This window comes from Triturus cristatus, chromosome 7 (assembly GCF_964204655.1).
Source record: "Triturus cristatus chromosome 7, aTriCri1.1, whole genome shotgun sequence".
In the NCBI taxonomy this organism is placed as follows: Eukaryota; Metazoa; Chordata; class Amphibia; order Caudata; family Salamandridae; genus Triturus; species Triturus cristatus.
The window spans coordinates 175,098,410-175,116,961 of NC_140590.1; the positions used below are offsets into that span (position 1 = coordinate 175,098,410).

An 18,552-nucleotide genomic window follows, 5' to 3' on the forward strand; every position below is an offset into this window, starting at 1 on the left:
GAAGTAGTGTGTTTCGAGGCCCGATTTGCTGGCATATATCAGCCCAGTAACAGCAACCTTCCCCTGCTCCAGCTGACAAAGCAGAGGCCTTGCGACTGGTCCAAATGAGGTTTCATAATGTAAAAGAGTAGGTTTCCCACTGATTAGTTTAGCTTACATTTATTTCTCATTTAAGATGTATGCGTTATACTATAAGCAGCTATCTGATGGTGAAAGACTATCAGAATACTTACAGAATATGTTCTTTTTTTTAATCACATATTTGACCCCGACCCCACACTCACTGACCCCAACCGATTTGTACTCAGGATCAGAGTTCCCACACTTTTTAGGCGCTTCAACTACTGGTTTTAATTATTCCCTTTGTTTATTTAGGAATTGTATTTGTCGGTTTCTGTCTGTCAAAATTTGACAACAATCACATTGAACCAATAGTTTCTTTCCCAGAGGTGTGCTCGGCTGCAGGAGGCCATTGTGCCAAATCGAAATATTTAATCGGAGAAGGAGGCAGGCAGAGCGCAGTTGTCGATCTAAGTCTTCCTAACAGAGCTTCTTGGTCACTCAACGTTTCTGATACTTTATAAAACACTAAAATCAATGACTTTATGAACAGATTGCTTGCCTTGCCCACGTCACGTGAGCACATTTCTCATTACATCCATCAGCACGGTGGCACTGCTGTGAACTCTCTGTAATGTACTGCTTGTTTTAACTGGGAGAGGTAGGTAAATATCACTATAATAGCACAATGGAAAGTTAATAATAGGCTGAACCACGCTGGCTCAGAGGCCTATGGCACAGAAGTACCCACTCAACAAATTCAGATGGCAGAACATATATTACTAGAAATGTTACCCGGAGTTCAAGGCACATTTCTAATCAAGCAGAACACTAATATTTATAGGTCTGACTAAACAGGTGTCACCCTACCCTGTGCAATCAATAGAAAAAGAGATTTAAGAAGCACAACTGGGAGAAGGACTTTAGCTGCACCCACGTGGTTGTTGCCTTGAGTACAGCGTGTGATTGGACAGAAGCTTTTTACTTCAGCTGAAAAGAGAGTGTTTGTATTTCATTTTTTGCCTTTTGCCAAAGTGTCTCAATACAGCAATACTCGGTTAGTTACAGTGGCAAACCCATGTCAAGTTTATTATGAAAATAATGACAAGAACAGTAGGCTTGACAAATATTGTGAAGCACATGTGTTAATACCACTATGCCTTTGAGGGTGAATTGTTATGACAGTATGTTAAAGTCTGTAAACAGGCATTGTGTTACATGAAATTTCACTGATTACTGGTGTAGGCAAAGCTTTTGGCATTGTTTACCACTGATAAGCCCAGGGGGTAGAACATGTGTATTTATAATATCCTAGTTAAACCCTTTTTTGGAGGGTTGTATATTGTTTTGCAAACATGTTTGTTATTTTATTAATGTGCAACTAGTTAAAGCCCTATGTTTAGTACATTAGGTGTTAGTTAGCTATGGTAACATTCCAACAATCAGATTCGTTCATTGGGAAACATTAGCTTGATTGAGTCGTTGGGGCTAATTGTATCACTAACACAGGTCTGATCTGTTTGTTATTTAACATTATGACTAGGGGTGTGTGAAATTACTCCTGTAGAACATTTGTCATGCTCAGTGGTGCGTGAAATATGTCATGCAAATGGCATTAGTGACATTTTGCATAAAAATAAATAAACAAGACACATACTTCTTGGGCATGACCCAGTATTCACCATTCCGAGCTGCTCTAGATGCCCTGATGACAGCTCATTTGAAGCTTGAAGTGCAGCCAGGCTTCAGGAGGTTGGATATATTTCCTCCAACATTCCCCTCTGTCACCCAGGTTGCATGTACTAGTAGAGAGATGGAAAGAGTAATCTGCTTTTCATCTGGTAGGTCTTCCCAGACAATGTAAAGGTCTCAGGCACCCCATAGAAGCAATCAAAAGCCAGTCTCTGCTTTTGGCAGAGTGGAAAGCTCTGATTGAGCCCCAGGTCAGAGGGCCAACAGACCCGTGCCTCCAGATCTCTTCTGCGCCTGATCCCATCCACTATGGGCTTCAGAACATCCAAGTTGAGAAGAGAAGGGGTCACAAGGGAAATGCCAGGCTTTTCACAGCAGAGATGTTGTGCTACTCAAAGCTCCTCTGTGCATAAACCCCAAAGGTCACAAGCAGTTGTAGCTTTGAGTGGTGGAAGAGATCTACTTGATGGCGGAGCTATCTGCCTCCAGTACCATGGTAGTGGCTCACCTGCCAGATGCTGTGGGGTGGGGCTCTCAGGCTGACCAAGGTAACTTCCATTTTTTGAATCAAGGTCACCTCCCAGAAGGGAAGACTTTCAGGGTGCTGAAACATCTTGCGGTGGAGATGGGTGGTGCCTCCTTCTTCCCGCCTCTCCTGTGCCCCAGGTAGGTGAACACTCTGAAGATGCCTTGGACCCTTGGTGATGAATTACTTGGCTCACACATTGATGAAGAATGCAGCTAGATGCAAGAATTGATGAGAACTGTAGGACACATTTCTCCTTGACTCTTTGAATGAAGCTGGTGGCTCCCTGGGCTCCGCCTGAGGCTGCCTCTGTAGGAGGGTTGTTTGATCTTCAATAACCCTGAGGCCCTCCCAAGATGTGGATGAAGCTGTCACAGTGGTCTCTGCTCCTTTCATCTCCCCAAGGTAGGACTCAAGACCCCTAGGCCCAGTAAGGAAGAGTGCTGCCCGCCTACCTGCCTCACCTTTGGCGGAGATGCCCTGATTTCACAGACACCTGTCCTAGAAAAGGATGTGCTGCCATGGAACCTGTAGGAAAAGACCTCTTTTTGTATGGTCACCCCAAGTTTTTCGACTAATGCAGCTGGTTTTTCAACTCTGAGATTGTACTGCGGCCTGCTAACCAGACCTCAGTGCCAGTGCCAGTGCCCTGACCCTAAAGTGTATGTCGAATTGGCTGTACCCAATTGGAAATGGCTAACTTACAATAAAGTCCCTAGTTAATGATACCCTGGTACACAGGGCATGTATGTTAAAGGGGCACCCCAGGGCTTGTAGCACTGGTTGTGCCACCCTGGAGGTCACCCAAAATGAGTCCCCCAGTCTCCCACTGCAGACTTCGATAGCAGTCCCACACTTCTAGCCCAACTTTGTCATTAAAATCAATGGCAAAGCCACCACTTCCCCAGTACATGTGTGTAAGTCGCCCCTTTGGCAGACCTATTGAATCCTAAAGGCAGGGTGTGACATGTGAAACAGACAGGACATGTACTGTACATGTCCTGACAGTAAATCCTACAAAACTACTGTTATTACTGTAGAAGGACTTGGTTGCCCAATTGGCGAGTACAGGGTTACGCTGACCCTTCAGTCGTGCTAATTCCTGAATGGGGCGCCTAAAGTTGGCACCCCAAGTTCTCAAACAACTCATTACATTAAGCCTGACTTGTGTCTACATTTGAAATTAATGTAACTTGTTGCAGTGTGCAGCTTTAGCAAAGCTGCCACTTTGTTGCCTTTAAAACTCCTGAGCCTTCCCGGGCACACATTGGGCTTTTCCCATGAGACAGCCTTCTGCCCTCCTGGAAAGAAATGCTAATGACTATCAGGAAGGAGAAGAATTTAGGGATTGAAAGCCTGGAATCAGTCACCTCCCTCCTGCAGGACCCCACTGGGTGTTAACCCCAAAAAGGCAGGCTTCAAAAGTGAAGCAGCCTTTGAAGGGCAGATGTGTGACATTATGAGGGAGGGCTACCCCATTGTTGACGTAGACGGGCTGACACAGGAAGCAGAGAGGGGAAACCAGTTTTTGAAGCTTTTCTGTCAAGTTTTGGTGACAAACACATTACAACCTCCTTGTATCACCCAAGAAGCAATGATTTGGTCGAGTGCTGCAACAGAATAATTAAAGAGAACATACAATTGTCCGTTATGAGTGGTTTGAACTAAATGCAAGAAGCAAGGAATTTGATATGGGCTCTTCATACTACATCCAGTGCAGAAACCTAGGTTTCTCCCATTGTGTTGCTCAAAGAAGCTTACTTGGGTCACAATTGCATAGATAGTGCATGGAAAAAAAGATGGGCTCCACTGATGTATTTCATGGGTGAAGGAGAGGCGAAAAGATCGCTTCAAACAAGTATACCACTTCAGAAAGCAAGGCACTTGATGTTTTTGAAGGAGATTATGCACAGGTGAAAATTCCATTTAAGGGAGTGAAGAGGATTACATGTTTTTCGCCACTGAAGAGGGTGGTTCGGGTCAATAAGTATTCAGCAATATTGGAGGATAGAAAGTGTTGGAACAAGGACAAGTTATTTGTGGTTCGCAGAGAGTGTGAGCCTGAAGCCTTAAAGCAGAAGCAAGAGATGAGCCTGGATGTTGTCTTAAGAAGGTCAAGCAGGAGTCCCAACCTACCTTCTAAGCCAGTGTTTCCCAAACTGGGGTCCGAGGACCCTCAGGGGTCCGTGGCACATTCCCAGGGGGTCCGCAGGCAGCAGTTTTAAAAGCACTGCAAAGTTCCTTGTAAAATTAGCAGTTTTCGAGCAACTATAAAAGTGTCAAGAAAATGCCAGTGATTAATGTACCTGCTGGAGAGAGATGAGAGTTTTGACTTATCTAATGTGACACAGAGGGTTAATATGCCTACTGCAAAGAACGTGTACAATGCATTTTAAAAAACAGTATTTTATGTGCATAGGTCAGTGGGCTACTGATTTTGTCACAGAGATTCTTTTGTCACAGTGCAATTCATAAGGGACAATTGTAATCTAGCACAGTGTCCTATAAACTGTCAAAGAGCTGCTTACAAACTGCATGGTAAAAGTTAGCAGCATATGTTCATTCCCAGTCTATCATTATCCTGATGCTGCTATGTTCCCACTTCCTGCACATGAACAATTTTGTAATGCCTTTTTGTCACTTCTATGTGTGCTGCCTAATGCAGCACACATGGAAGTTAAAAAACGAAATTTTTATTAAAGATTGTTTGTGCAGGAAGGGTCACCATCCTGCACATAAATAATCAAAGGTGTTTTGCTTTTTCTGTTGGAAAAAGCAAAAACGAGGAGAAGTAAGGCATTTCTCCTCATTTCTCCAAGTTAAGACCAGGTTTTTCATGGTCTTAATTCTGGTGCTGTCTCCTATTTAAGTTGACCTTGTAAATAGAGGGCAGCGTCAAAATCAATGGGTGTTGGAGTGAAACGCCCACTGCAACTCCCACTGCCCACCTTTTTCACGGTAAGCATTGCGTGAAAGGGGTCCTTATTTACAAGGCAGCGTTAAGCCACAATAAGTGGCTTAACACTGCCTTGTAAATAAGGCAAAGCCCCTATTGCCACAGGAACATCGCAAAGTGTTACATTCCCATGCCGATAGGGACTTGTAAATATGCCCCTAAAATCCTTAGTAATTTGAGTATTTGTTTTGTGTGCACACGTTTTTTTTTTTTTTTCGAATTACTGTTTTAATGTTTGAAATTTAAATCCTACAAATTGCTTGGGGGTCCCCGGCTTCCAGTGGTGCCTCAATGGGGGTCCTCAGGAGTCAAAAGTTTGGGAACCACTGTTCTAAGCTCCAGGATTAATCTTTATGCTAAGGAAAGACTCATTGCATGAATTAGTGTGCACATGTCTTGAAGCCATGATAAGTAGTTAATTACCTTGTTTTCTTATCCCTTTGTAATATTTATTTTTATAAAAGAAATATATGAAGTAGTGGTCTCAAATTGTAGTACCTTAGTTCAAGTATATAAGTAATTTGTTTGTGTCCTTTATCAGCATGCTTTGTATTGTGTAGTTATAATGTGCATAATTATTATTATTATTGTGTGAGGGGAAGATGTGTTGGGATCTGTATCTTGTTGGGTTGGTGGAAAGTAGAACGTGCAATGATTATTGTGAATGAAACAGGAATGTTAACACTTGAATAGGAAAAGGCAGTTTATGTGAGCCTTCATCCCTGTCAGTCCATACTACAAGATGCTCCTGAATAAATACTTCACTTAAAGTATTACCTGCATCAAGCATCTTTTCAAAATCGGTTTCCCCAGAGGTGGGTAGCCCTGAGCTAGCAACACCCAGGGTTGGACTAGGGAGTTCTGAACAACAAGAAAGGAGTTTCGCCATCTTGGCAATGGGCAGAATGGTTCATCATGAGATAGCCATATGCCACACTCCACAGGAAGTGGTCACCAGGTGGGAGAGAACCACTTCCTACCATTAGGGCCCTTTACGAGCAAAATAGGGGGTACCCCTGGCTCCCAGACATCAATATCGACTGACTTAGAAGAAGGACCAAAGGAGGGCTGCTCTGCTGCACAGAGGGACCAGCAAAGAGAGGATGCACTAATGAGGACTTTACCTGCTGCACCTCATGGCTAGTGGAAAGAGGGACTGTGCCTGTTGTGTTCTGCTCAAGGAGAAGCTGTCTCCAGAGCATAGTCAAGCCAAAAGACTCCAGCTGACTGGGCACCTGTTCACAGCTCAGGGACACAACCGCTGAAGAAGCCTGTTGGGGCAAGTGGGTAGCCCAAAGTCTTCAAACCACTACCACTACCACTGCCACCATGCAGCACCAAGGACAAAGACCCAACACACAGATTTGCACCTGAGTTTGCGAAACCTAGGAGTGCTGTTGGAGAGTTGTTCGCTCCCTCCGAAGGAAAGTTATCACCCTAGGAAGGATTGACCTGTGTCTGTGAAAACGGCAACTGGTTGTCCAGTGATGACTGGACTCCAGCCAGACAGAAGAGGACTACATGGGACGTCCACCCTGTAATCAGGTCCACCTCACCATCTTCCTAGACACAGGAATCCCTGCAGGAAGACCCCCATAGACCTGCGTCTCATCCTCAGCATCCTTGGAGCATATTTTGCATCCTTCATCCCTTGCATCAGGACCACTCCATAGAAATCCATTGCAATGCGAATACAGTGCCTGGAACTCCTGAAGGATTGATTCTTCTGAGAAGGTATCTGTTCTTAAGGATCTTGCCAGTCCCCCTGACTAGCTTCTTGGCGGAGTTGGTTGCCCAAGTACTTCTAACCGACTACATTGAAACTTACCTACGTTTTCTTTGAAAAAGTTTCTAAGTGTCCAATTCGTTGACTTTGCCAAGGTATGTTCGAGATTGAGTGAAATTGCTTTGATTTAATATTGCTTGTAAAATCGAAATCTCCTAAACCCTCCGGTGGATCTTTTTCAATCCTGTGTCTTGGAGCAAGATGTACAAAGCTTTTTTTGAGGTAGAAATGGGCTGTTTGCAACCACAAAAAAGTTTTTACCATGTACAAAAGGCAAATTACAATTTGAGCCCCTTCTAAAAAACAAATCTGAATGGTCTCCATTAAGGTTTTGCGACCAAATTCCAATCGCAAAATAGTAATACTTTACCACTAGTTTAAAACTGGTGGTAACCAATTCGTAAAGGGGAAGGGGTCACTTTGGGACCCTTTTTCCTTTGAGAATGTAAAAAAATATTTTTTAAAAGAAGGCAGTGGTCCCATAGACCGCTGTCTATTCTTAAAAAATGAAACGGCAACTGTATCTTTTTTCTTTTTAAACGTGTCCTGTTTTTGGGCAGAATTTTAAAAATAAATGATTGCTTTATTAGAAAGCAATCATCACAGACATGGTGGTGTGTCGACCTCAGCATGCCACCATCCCTGTGATAGCCGTGATTTCGAATGGGCTGCACACTGCGACCTACCTCATTAATATTCATGAGGTAGGTCAATTTGTGACATATAAGGAATCCTGACATTAAACTCAATGGGTTTCATACATTAGGAATACCTATTTCCTAACTGTGATTCAGAGAGAATCACAATTTGGAAATCAGTATTCTGAATGCTTGTATATCTGTTCCTAAATTCTTTTAAAAATATGGTCTATTTATATATATTAGTGTTGGATTCCTTTTGTGCCGTGTCCATTTCTTCTTCAAGTGTTTTGGTGCAGTTTAAATGCTTTACACTTTTTCCTGTGTGTAAGCCTTCCTGCGAGGGTTGACCTGAGGGTTTTACAGAAGAAAACTACTGGCCCTAACGGGGTTGGTAAGTGTATTACATGGTGTGGTTGCACAAACACACCATATAATGCTCCTCATTGCCTCACAGTGCCTGTGTGAAAGAGGGACTTCCTGCTGTGGGATGCTTCCCACCACCCGAATCAAGGGGTCAGCCCAGCTCTCTAAGATTTGGGTTATGACTACGTCTCTGATCTGACTTGGCAAAACTACTGAATTTAAGCAGACAGTGCCTTCTGACTTTTTGAGTTTCAAGCAGGAGATATCAGAAAAGTTACCAGAGGGATTACAGGCTTGTGGTGGCCAAGCATTCATAGTGAAGCCACTTTTTGGACCTTCAATGCCAGCTCTTCCTATCCTTGTGAAACAGAATCCACCAAGCACTGGATTATCCACCCACTAATTGGGGGTGTGAGCTAGGTTTAGAACATCATGGGAAAGATTATTTTTTCCCTACTGATGATGTATTGTTGCATAAGTAATCCTCCTCAGTATGAGACAAGCTGCAAATTCAGACATTTGCTGTAGCTGTGGCTGAGGAGTCAATGTGCAAATCTACCATCTGTCATAGTCAGAATTCCCTCAAACCATTTTGATACTACTGTGTCATGGACCTTCGGTTGGCCTGGAATAGTCAGACTTAAGGGGACCATCTTCATTGCCTCTAGTGCTACCATGATCATAGGGCACTGGCTAGAAATGACAGTCTTGGGGTGGTCTTCTCCAAATGTTCTGCCTACTCACCTCTTGTTGCTGAAATTAGGTTTTTTTCGCTTTAGGGCTCTGTGTACTTTTCCACTGCTAACCAGTGCTAAATTGCTTGTGCTCTCCCCTTAAAATATGGTAAAATGATACAACATGTGCCCAAGGCATGTACATAAAATGCTACTAGTGGGCCTGCAGCACCAATTGCGCCACTAACTTAAGTAGCCCCTCTGGGGGATTATCGATATGGGTAGCCACACATTTGGGAACCCAGGCTGTACAAATACCAACAAAATCGCTGGATTTCCAATGTGTTTTATTACAACCACTAAATAACCCCCCAGTAGCACTAATTAATGTTTATTCGAGGCCAATCAGAAACGGTAAAGAATCAACCACACTGAGTGAGCTGACATCATTTATCTCAGGGCTAGATCCTTGTATCTCTATAGTCCTTGGTGGGGACCTCAACTGCCAGTTTGAACCATTGGGTGGGGTGGATCAGGGTGAGCAGGATGAGGTAGATGCGCTATGGCACATTCCAGACCCTGATATTTCCCCAGTCAGAGCTTGGACACCTTTGGTATTCCAAGTAAAATCCTTCTGCCTTACAACGTCTCTGCGGGCGTGTAATGGGAGAATGGAGTCTGACCGCCCAGCAATAGGAACGTTTAACCGGACAGACAGGGTCTCCATCATTGACTATATAATGATAGAAGCTAAAAACTGGAGTAAGTTAAAGAACTTCAAAGTTGAAAAAAGGCAGGATAGTGACCACAATGCTCTGATTTTAACTTTGAAGCCAGGGTCCTTCGGGCTAAAAAACCCTGAGACTACATTAAATGTGGCAATTCCTCCCCTTGTATTATCTAACAGTCGCAGAAGGGTGAAATGGCCTCGTCTGGCAACGTCACCTTCACAACTCGCGAAAATTTATCAAACTGCGATACCCTTGATAACCCGGATGGCTGCTGAAATAGGGCCTATGCAGGTAGTGGAAACACACAAACAGTTAGTGATGGAATTGGGGGATGTTTTCTATCCATTAGCTAGAGCAAAGAGGTATGTGCCCAAAGCTTTTCCTTGGTTTAATACTAGGTGTAGGGAATAAAAAAAGAACCTTCTTGCAGCAATTAAATCAAAAAATAAACCCAACATTCGAGATGCTAGACAAGTGTATAAGAAGGAACTGTCTAGGAGTAGGTTGGAATGGGAAGAAGAGAGGTGGGAAGCGCTGAGGGATGCCTTGGTGACAAAGGACGCTAAACTCTTTTGGGAGCTAGTGAATTCTTCTGCAGGACACAGTGGGGAATCTTTTCTGCCAAATATTGCTCCCTCAGTATGGGAAATGCACTTTGCCACATTGTATTCTTCCCCCTCGGTCACCTTGGAGCCACTGAATAGGGCTTTGATAATGCAATCAAATGACCAACTCTGTGTTCCATCGGATTTAGATCCTACACACGAGCATTGTCTACAGGAGCTGCCAGATCATGGAAACCACTCTGGCCACCTAAGAATTAGGAAACAGATGACTTCTGAAAGTATTGAGGATATCTCAATCAAAGAAGTAGAATCTGCTATTGCCAGGCAGCCCGCTAATAAAGCCCCAGGGCTTGATAAAGTGCCAGGCGATCTCTGTCGTTCACAACCTAAAATCTGGGGACCTTATCTAGTTGTATTATTCAATGCAGTTTTGGCAGGAGCTAATTTACCAGATACCTGGGCAGGGGCTGAAATAGTTCCTATTTATAAAAAAGGTTGCCCCTTAGTTCCCTCGAATTACAGGCCTATAAGTCTCTTGGATACTACGCAGAAACTTATGGGCCGGATCATACTAGACAGAATACTTGGGTGGACAGAGGAGAACAAGATATTAAGTACCTACCAGGCAGGGTTTAGAGCAGGGATCTCGACCTTGGACCAGCTCTTTAGATTAGAGGTCTTGTTTTGGAAGACCGTAATTCTGGGAGGGGGTAGCCTCTACCTGGTCTTCGTAGACTTACGGGCTGCTTTTGACCTCGTGCCTAGAGAAAGTCTATGGAAGGTCCTGAAAGATCTAAACCTCCCGCCTTACCTACTAGAAGTTTTGAAGCATTTCCACAAAGAGAACTATGCCCAGGTACGCTGTGGAAAAAATGGAGAGCTTTCAGAACGTTTTCCAGTTACTAGAGGAGTACGCCAGGGCTGCGCCCTGGCCCCCACTCTCTTTAGCCTCTACATTAATGGTCTGGTGGGTGAGTTAGATAAGGTTATGAATAGCGATGTTCCTCGGTTGGCATCTGGACGGGTGCCTGCACTGATGTTCGCAGACGACACTCTACTGTTGTCTCGAACCTCTACAGGCATCCAGAGGGTATTGGATGGCTTTGTAATATTCTGCGCTTCGCGGGGGCTTGAGATCAATCTAGAAAAGACAAAGTTCATGATCTTCGGCCCCCCGAAGCGCACTCGCCCCTGCCCAGTCCTAAATGGCATCCCATTAGAAAGGGTTGGTACCTTTGTCTACCTGGGTGTTACCCTGACTGAAGATTTTGGCTGGGGCCCACAGGTGGTTAAAATTGCCCTGAGGCTCACACAGATAGCGGGGGGTATAAATAAATTTCAAAGGAAAACACTATTTAAACCAGTCTTCCCTGGTCTTGAAATATATAAAGCCCAAGCTAGACCTGCTGCAATGTACGGTGCAGAACTCTGGGGCTATACCCGTGTATTGGCCCTTTCCAAGGTCGAACATACATTTATTAGAAATTTGATTGGGCTCCCCCAGAGCACCCCGCTGATACCCCTGAGACTAGATTTAGATCTAGAGCCTATCTCTGAACTCTTGGCGAGCAGACCCCTCCTGTATTGGAGAAGGTTGTGGACAGCACCAGAGCTCGGCAATTACAGAGCTGAGTTTCTAGCAATTTGGGATCAGCTGAAGAGTAGAAACATACCTTGGCTATCCCACATAAAGGCCACATTATATCAGATTGGTCTCCCTCAATTATGGGAGACTCCAGAGGAAGGCTGTATGGCGGTAAAAAGAACGGAGTTGTTAGCTCTAGTTAGACAGCACAATCTGGACCAACTATACCGCCTGTCATCTATGGGTAGGCTGACCACGGAATTCCTGCAAGTAAAATTGACCCCCAGCAGGGAGGAGTTCCTAGACTTGATTCAGCCGCCCAGAGCAAAGAAATTATATATCCAACTAAGGTATGGTTGTCTCCCGATTGGGGATCTGACCTGCAAGTGGACGGGAAGAGGTGCGGGGGTTTGCCCCGTCTGTAATAAAACCAAAGAAGACCTTGCTCATGTTTTATTTTTCTGCACCGCTTATAATGAAATACGCAGAGCCTGGCTTGTGCCATTGTGCAGAAATTTGGGATTAAAGCATTGTGCACAAGCCTGCAGGATTTTACGCTATGATACTTCCCCCCCAATTGTGTTCTCTGTTTCCCGTTTTTTATATGGTATGTGGAGAAGAAGGTCTGCCTTGATAAACTAATCAACTATTTACTTTTAATACAAATGGAATCTAATTGTTTATTGCTGCTACTTTGATAACTGTTGTTTAATAACTTTTTATCTAAAATATGGAATTATTTATGTATTTTATGTATATGTATATATTTTATCTGTGCTTTTATGGTCACTGACCGAAATAAAGCTATCAAAGTGAAGTGAAGCTTTTTAAAACAAGCCTCAGCTCTACCATTTCAGCCTGTGTGCACTTTTAAACTGCCAATATAAACTGGTAAAATAAACCTTTGCCAGGCATAAACCTCCCTTTTTAGGTCGAGCATTCAATACCTATTGTAATTTCTTATGTTGGGTTAAAGCCATCCCCAGGGTTTGATTTGTTTGTGTGAGTGTCCTTCAAAAATCCTTGCTTGCAAGTGGTCAGTCCTGGCTCTTTGTACCTCCTTTCTCACTTCCGTTCCCCGTGCAGCAGGGACTAAGTACCGTCTCATCACACTCTAGTTCTACATCTGTTCTCTGATGGACTACTTTTTTTCCTTGGTTTCCTGCTCTGTTTCTGTTTGCCTGTATGTAGTGTCAGCACCATAGTGATTACATTTAAATATCCTTTAACTCCCTCCTACCTTCTCCTAATTACACAGTTGTATTGGGGTATATCCTTTATCATGCCTACTTCTTCGTTGCTCATATTTTGTATACTTTTAGCAATTTTCGATGTCCACTGTAATTTGGGATATTTTTTAGTGGGATTGGACTTGTTCACAGTTCCTCCTGGCCCTCAAGTGCCTAACAATGCCCCTCCAATATTCCACAATGGAGCTAGCGCTATATAAAGGTGCAAAAAAAAATTGCGGGAAAGCTTTAGTAGTAAAGTGTTTAATGTCATCTGCTCTATATAAAAAATTATCCGTCTGGGTGTTCTTTGTTTAGGCGAATGGATTGGCCATGCCCCTTCTCCGCGGAGGATTTCACTTTGGTCGCGCTGTCCTTTCTACATGGAGTTCTGCCCTGATTTACCTATTCCAATACAATGTGCTGCATTGTACAAGATGGCGGCTGTGAGGCCTGCTGCACTCCGACTCTCAGGGTGAGGCGGAGAATTCTCCACGCACGCCCCTCAGCTGTAATTCATTTGTTGGCAAGAATGCAGTGGGCGGTGGCTCCAGGCAGACGGCCGGTGAGTTTAGCAGTGCTAGTCGGCTGGTTGCTCGAGGTCGTTATAACAAGTTGCGATTTCACTTTTGTATTGAGTTAAAGTTGAAAAATAAAGAGAAATATGTTTAAAGTTTGTGTATTGATAAAACGTCAAACTAAGCGGCCAAATTAAACAGGACTATTTTGAGCCAATGCCACAGAAATGTCCTAATTTTCACGAGCATGCACTGGAGCAATTCTTTATTTCATGAAAAAAGGTGGACAAAACATAAAATTGTCAAAGAAATACAGAAGAAATTGGGTTGTTCTCTGTCTGACTTCGAGTCCTGCACAGGACTTTCAGCTGACAAATGTTCTCATTTCATACATGATGACAAAGGCCAGTTCCGTTTTTAACCAGTACATTATAAAATTAGGAAGGCGTAGCAGCAAAACCACAAATCCCAGAATGCAATATCTTGGCAATTCGCTTGTTTTTACCTGGCGCATCGACAGTTTTGAAGGAGATTTCCATACTTCTATTTGCAGAGTTACCGGTCAGCACAAACCTCCGGTATGAGATCGGCTTCCACACAGCCGCACCTGACAGGCCCCAAGACATGTGATCTCAGACAGGACCAAGCTGGGGACAAAGTGCATCCAGGGATGGTTCTCACAAAACAAGCATTCCCCAGGTGTGTGTGTGTGTGTTTGTGTTGAAGACACAGGCAACTCAGAATGACCCTGCTGCGTGCCAGATACTGACTGGCCATCGGAGCCCGCCAACCGGGCCTCATTTGGGAGCAGACACACCTTTGCATACCGCAAACCTCTGTTACGTCAGGATGTGGGGCTGGACGCAGGTGGTATGCAGGCCTCATGAGGAGGCTTTGCTATGGGTGACCACCTGTTCATAAAATACAAGGACTGTCTGTCTGTGATTTCAGCCTGATGGCCGTTAGTGGTCTGATAACAGACAGCATTTGTCCGTAATTTCGACTCGGTTACTTTTTACAGCTGTCTGGTTCATTCTGCAGCTGATAACTACGTGATGCTGGTATCAGAACTGGCTTTCAGTTCAGTGTCAAAGGTTGTTGAGCACTAAGTGGAACAGAGAAATATTCCTCAACAGAACACAGTAACATTGTAAGGCATCTGGAAAGCTCTAGCTTGTCGCTTGTGCCCCTTTTTTCTGGCTTTTATTATGGTTTTTGATTTTTTAAACTATTTTCCTGTCATATATTATGGTAGTACGATTTGTACTTACATGGGTTTTCATTTAAATTGATCACCTTGATGTTTCAATTATTATTGTTTGAGGTGGATAGATGTTGGAGGGATGGATGGATGGATGAACAGACGGACAGATAGATGAGTAGGTGGATGAACTTATGAATGGATGGGGAGTTTGGACATGGATGGAGAATGTGTAAATGGGTGAATGGCTGAACACATGGTTGTATTGGTCGGGGGAGAGGCTTTATCAATGGAAGGATCTTGAATGGAGGGGTGATAGTTGAATGGATGAGTAGATAGATAATTGGATGGAAATGGGTGCCTGCATGGATACTTGGATGGATGGATAGTTCTTCTTGTGGTTTTAGTCATTATTACAACAAAGTTAATAAAATCAGCATTTAAGCTACTGTACATATATTACAAAATAATCTCATACCAATCGTATTCAAAAATCTGTGCAAGGTAATACTAAAGTGCATAACTTTTAACCAGTTCGTTCAGCACAATGCTTATGTGCTTAACTTCTAACCAATTCATTTAGCATCAGGCTAAAAATCTTGGTTGAGCATTACAATCATTGCAATTGAGACAACCAGACAAAGTGATCATTGAAACCACTAGTTCAAAGACTTTATTGTGTAGTGAATTAAAACCATAACAATATAAAACGTTTTAGGAGACATTGTGTTGCCCTCAAGCGGGATCAACATATAATATTACCATTGAATACCATTGAAACCACTAAACCTATGTGGTAGTGCAAGATTAATTGTGCAAGATAATGCTAAAGTGATTACCCTCCAGAACCCGCAGAACAAGGCCAAAAAACGTAACATTTGATACCCCTCGGCTAGGCATGTGCAAATAACTTTCAGCTATACATGCAAGAAGCCTTGAGTGTTTAACATGGAATTGTCATCTTTTAGCTTCATTAACTGTCACTATTTATCGATAGGGCACAGTTACATGTGTGCATAACAGCAGGTAAAAGGAAACCACTTAAAAATACTAGATATTTAAAATAAAGATGTAAACATTCTTTCCGCCTCGGTCAGAAACGTAACAAACCAGCAAATGAAAAGGATTGACATGCCTGAGTAAGTATTCTATATTGTTTGACTATTAAAAACCGTTGCAATACACTCACAATAAATGTATTAGAAAAAAACATATATAAAGAATTACATTTAAAAGAACTTCATAAAACAGACACGTGGTCCTGTTGGCATTTAAAAGACAGAACCCTGAGGGCGTGGCTTAGTGAGCCAAGATGGTGGCTGCAGCTTGAGAGTGCTCCTGGACCCCTCCGTCATCCGCTCATAATCCTCTCATCCTCCGGGCCATCCAGCCTTGAAAATCGTCGCTGCTCCTGGGCTGCACCTCTGGCTGTGTCCCTGGTTGCGAGGAGCACTGCGTATCACCGCTACGCCGCTTTCGGCCTGCCAGCCGGGACTCGCACCTAAAATGGCGGCCTCTCCTCCCTGAGCCGCAACGCCTGCTGCCTCTGGACTGTTCCACCTGGTCTCCCGCCCGAGTGACAGGAGGGGCCTTCCTGGAGCCGGAGTATATGGTGGCGAACCGCTGACTCTGGGGTGCCGCCTGTGTCCTCCTCCCTCCCTCGGCTGTGACCACACGTGGGTGGCCGTGGGTGCCAGGTTCTGCCCGCCGGTGCTTGAGAGAGTGCACCCGACGCGAGACTGCCTATATGCCCGTGCTTGCGGAGACATCTACAGCCGCGGCCTGGCCCCCCAGCGGTGCTGCCGCGGCATCAGCCACCATTCCGGGTGGCGGGCGCTGGGGGACAACGGCGCCCTGACCCTGCCTGCTGTGATGCAGTCTATGTGACTCAGGGCCTGGCGATGCGAACCTACAAACTGGTGAGTCCCGGTAGCAGAGGGGGCCCGGGTACAGCTGAGTGGGGGCCCCCCGCGTATGCGGGCGACTTGCTGGAGTGTAGGACCAGTCCCCAGGTGGTGCTGCCTGTTGTCTGGCCAGGCCGAGTCCCCTTACCTCCTGTGCCCCGCAGCCTTTTGAACCGGCTTCCCTGGGTCCTGGTGATGTTTGGTGGTGGCACCCTGAGGCCGTCTATAGACTTCTAACTGGGGGAAGCCTGGAGGGTGGTGCCGGCTGCGTCCACCGAGCTGCAAGAGGCCCCTGGTGGAGGCCCTCTCCCGCCCCCATGCCCCCCAGCCTGCTGTTGCCTGGCCCAAGGTGGTCACGGGGCCTATTGGTGTGGTGATCTCCCTGGACTGGCCCTGGAGACTCAACTGCAACCGCACTACCTCCAGAGGTGGCGATGCTGGCAACAGGTGTACTCTCCTGCATTCACAGAGCGGCGTGAAGATTTACATGACGACCTCCCTCACTGCCCCACTGACCTGCGCTTGCAATACCTGCTGGGGTCTGAGGGCATGTCTTAATGTGGCCTGGCCACAGATCCCTGATCGGCCTCCCACTGCACTGTCTCTAATTGGGGTTGGGGCCCGAAGAGGTGGAATCGGCCGCAAACACCGAGCGGCGTGAGGCTCAGAAGGACGTTTCCTTCACCGGCCCTTCCACTGCTGACCTGCTCGAGTGATGCCCAGTGTAGTCTGTGGGCCCTGATTGCAGGGGCCTTGCCGCGGCCTTGGGCCGGAGCTCTGTTCCATTGTCATCGGGGTGCAGTCTTGCCCTGGGGGTTGAAGTTGGCTGCATATATCGAGTGGCGGTGGGTCTTGGGTGGGCCTCCTCCTTCACCCTGGCTGCCCCCCCTTTGATCTAGGGCCTTCCGGGGTGGATCGCCGACCCCCTGCTGTGAAATCCTTCTGAGGAGACCCTCGGGGTCCCCTGCCCTGTTGAGTGGCACCATGGGCAGAGACAAACCGGCCAAGACCCCGACCAAAATGGACCGTTTCCCCCCTACAGCAGATATGGGGGCAACCGGGGGAACTATGGAGCATGGAGCCCCCACTGACCACGGACCTGTCTGCCATCCTTCAGACTATCCATGCCTCACAATCCTCTGTGGAGGGCAAGATCGCGGAAATCACCCTCATCCGGCAAGACCTCCGAAACGCCACGGCTTGGATCAAAGAGACCGAATCCCAAATTTCAACTGTGGAAGACGACGTCCATAAACTTAAGGGGCAAGTCGCTCGTCTCCAATCACACACCCAGGAATTGCACCGACGGGCGGAGGACACAGAAAACAGATTCCGACACAACATCCTCCGTCTGGTGGGCTTTCCAGAGGGGGTGGAACAGGGCCGTACTGCGGACTTCTTGGAGACGTGGCTGCGATCATGGATTCCTGAAGGATCCCGCTCCCCATGGTTCGCAATCGAGCTGGCCCACCGCTCCCTTGCTCCTAAATCACCGACAGGAGCTGCTCTCCGACCGGTTAATATGCGGATTCTTAACTTTAAAGACCGCAACTCTATTCTGGCCAAAGCCCGCAAACAGCAGCGACTCCGATATAAGAATCATACGATCATGGTATTCCCGGACTACACTCGTGAGGTCTAGGGTCAGCGCCGCTCGTTCGGTGAAGTCAAACAAAAGCTACAAGCCCTTAACATCCAATACTGGCTCCTCTTCCCGGCCCGCCTGCGAGTGGTGTTCTCCAACAAGACCCTATTCTTTGACACTCCTGCAGAGGCTTGGGCGACGGAGGAGAGTCCTCTAGGGACCACCGACCGGAATCCATCGCCTGGTGATGCGGACGGTGGGTCAACCCGCCTCAAGCCTTCCGCCCCCCGGCCTCAGCGCAACCACTCCCATAGGCATCGTGGCCAGAGGCGAGCCTGCTTGGACTCCCTGTTGGGCCCATCCCGGCAGCCGACATTGCTTTCTGGAGAATCCCTGGCTGGGAGGCTGTCCGGCTCCTCCGGCCGCTTGGATCCTGGGGGTGTCTCGCCCCGGCCTTCTCTGCTGGACCTACCAGACACAGATCTTTCACGTAGCCCGAAGCTTCTGAAGGACCCTGCTTGAACTTGTCTCTGCC

At 45.9% G+C, this 18,552-nt stretch overlaps 1 pseudogene; it reads left to right on the forward strand.

The window, feature by feature from the left end:
* The first annotated feature begins 2,445 nt into the window (after positions 1-2,445).
* LOC146809157 (5.8S ribosomal RNA) lies at positions 2,446-2,601 on the forward strand (annotated as a pseudogene).
* Positions 2,602-18,552: the final 15,951 nt, after the last annotated feature.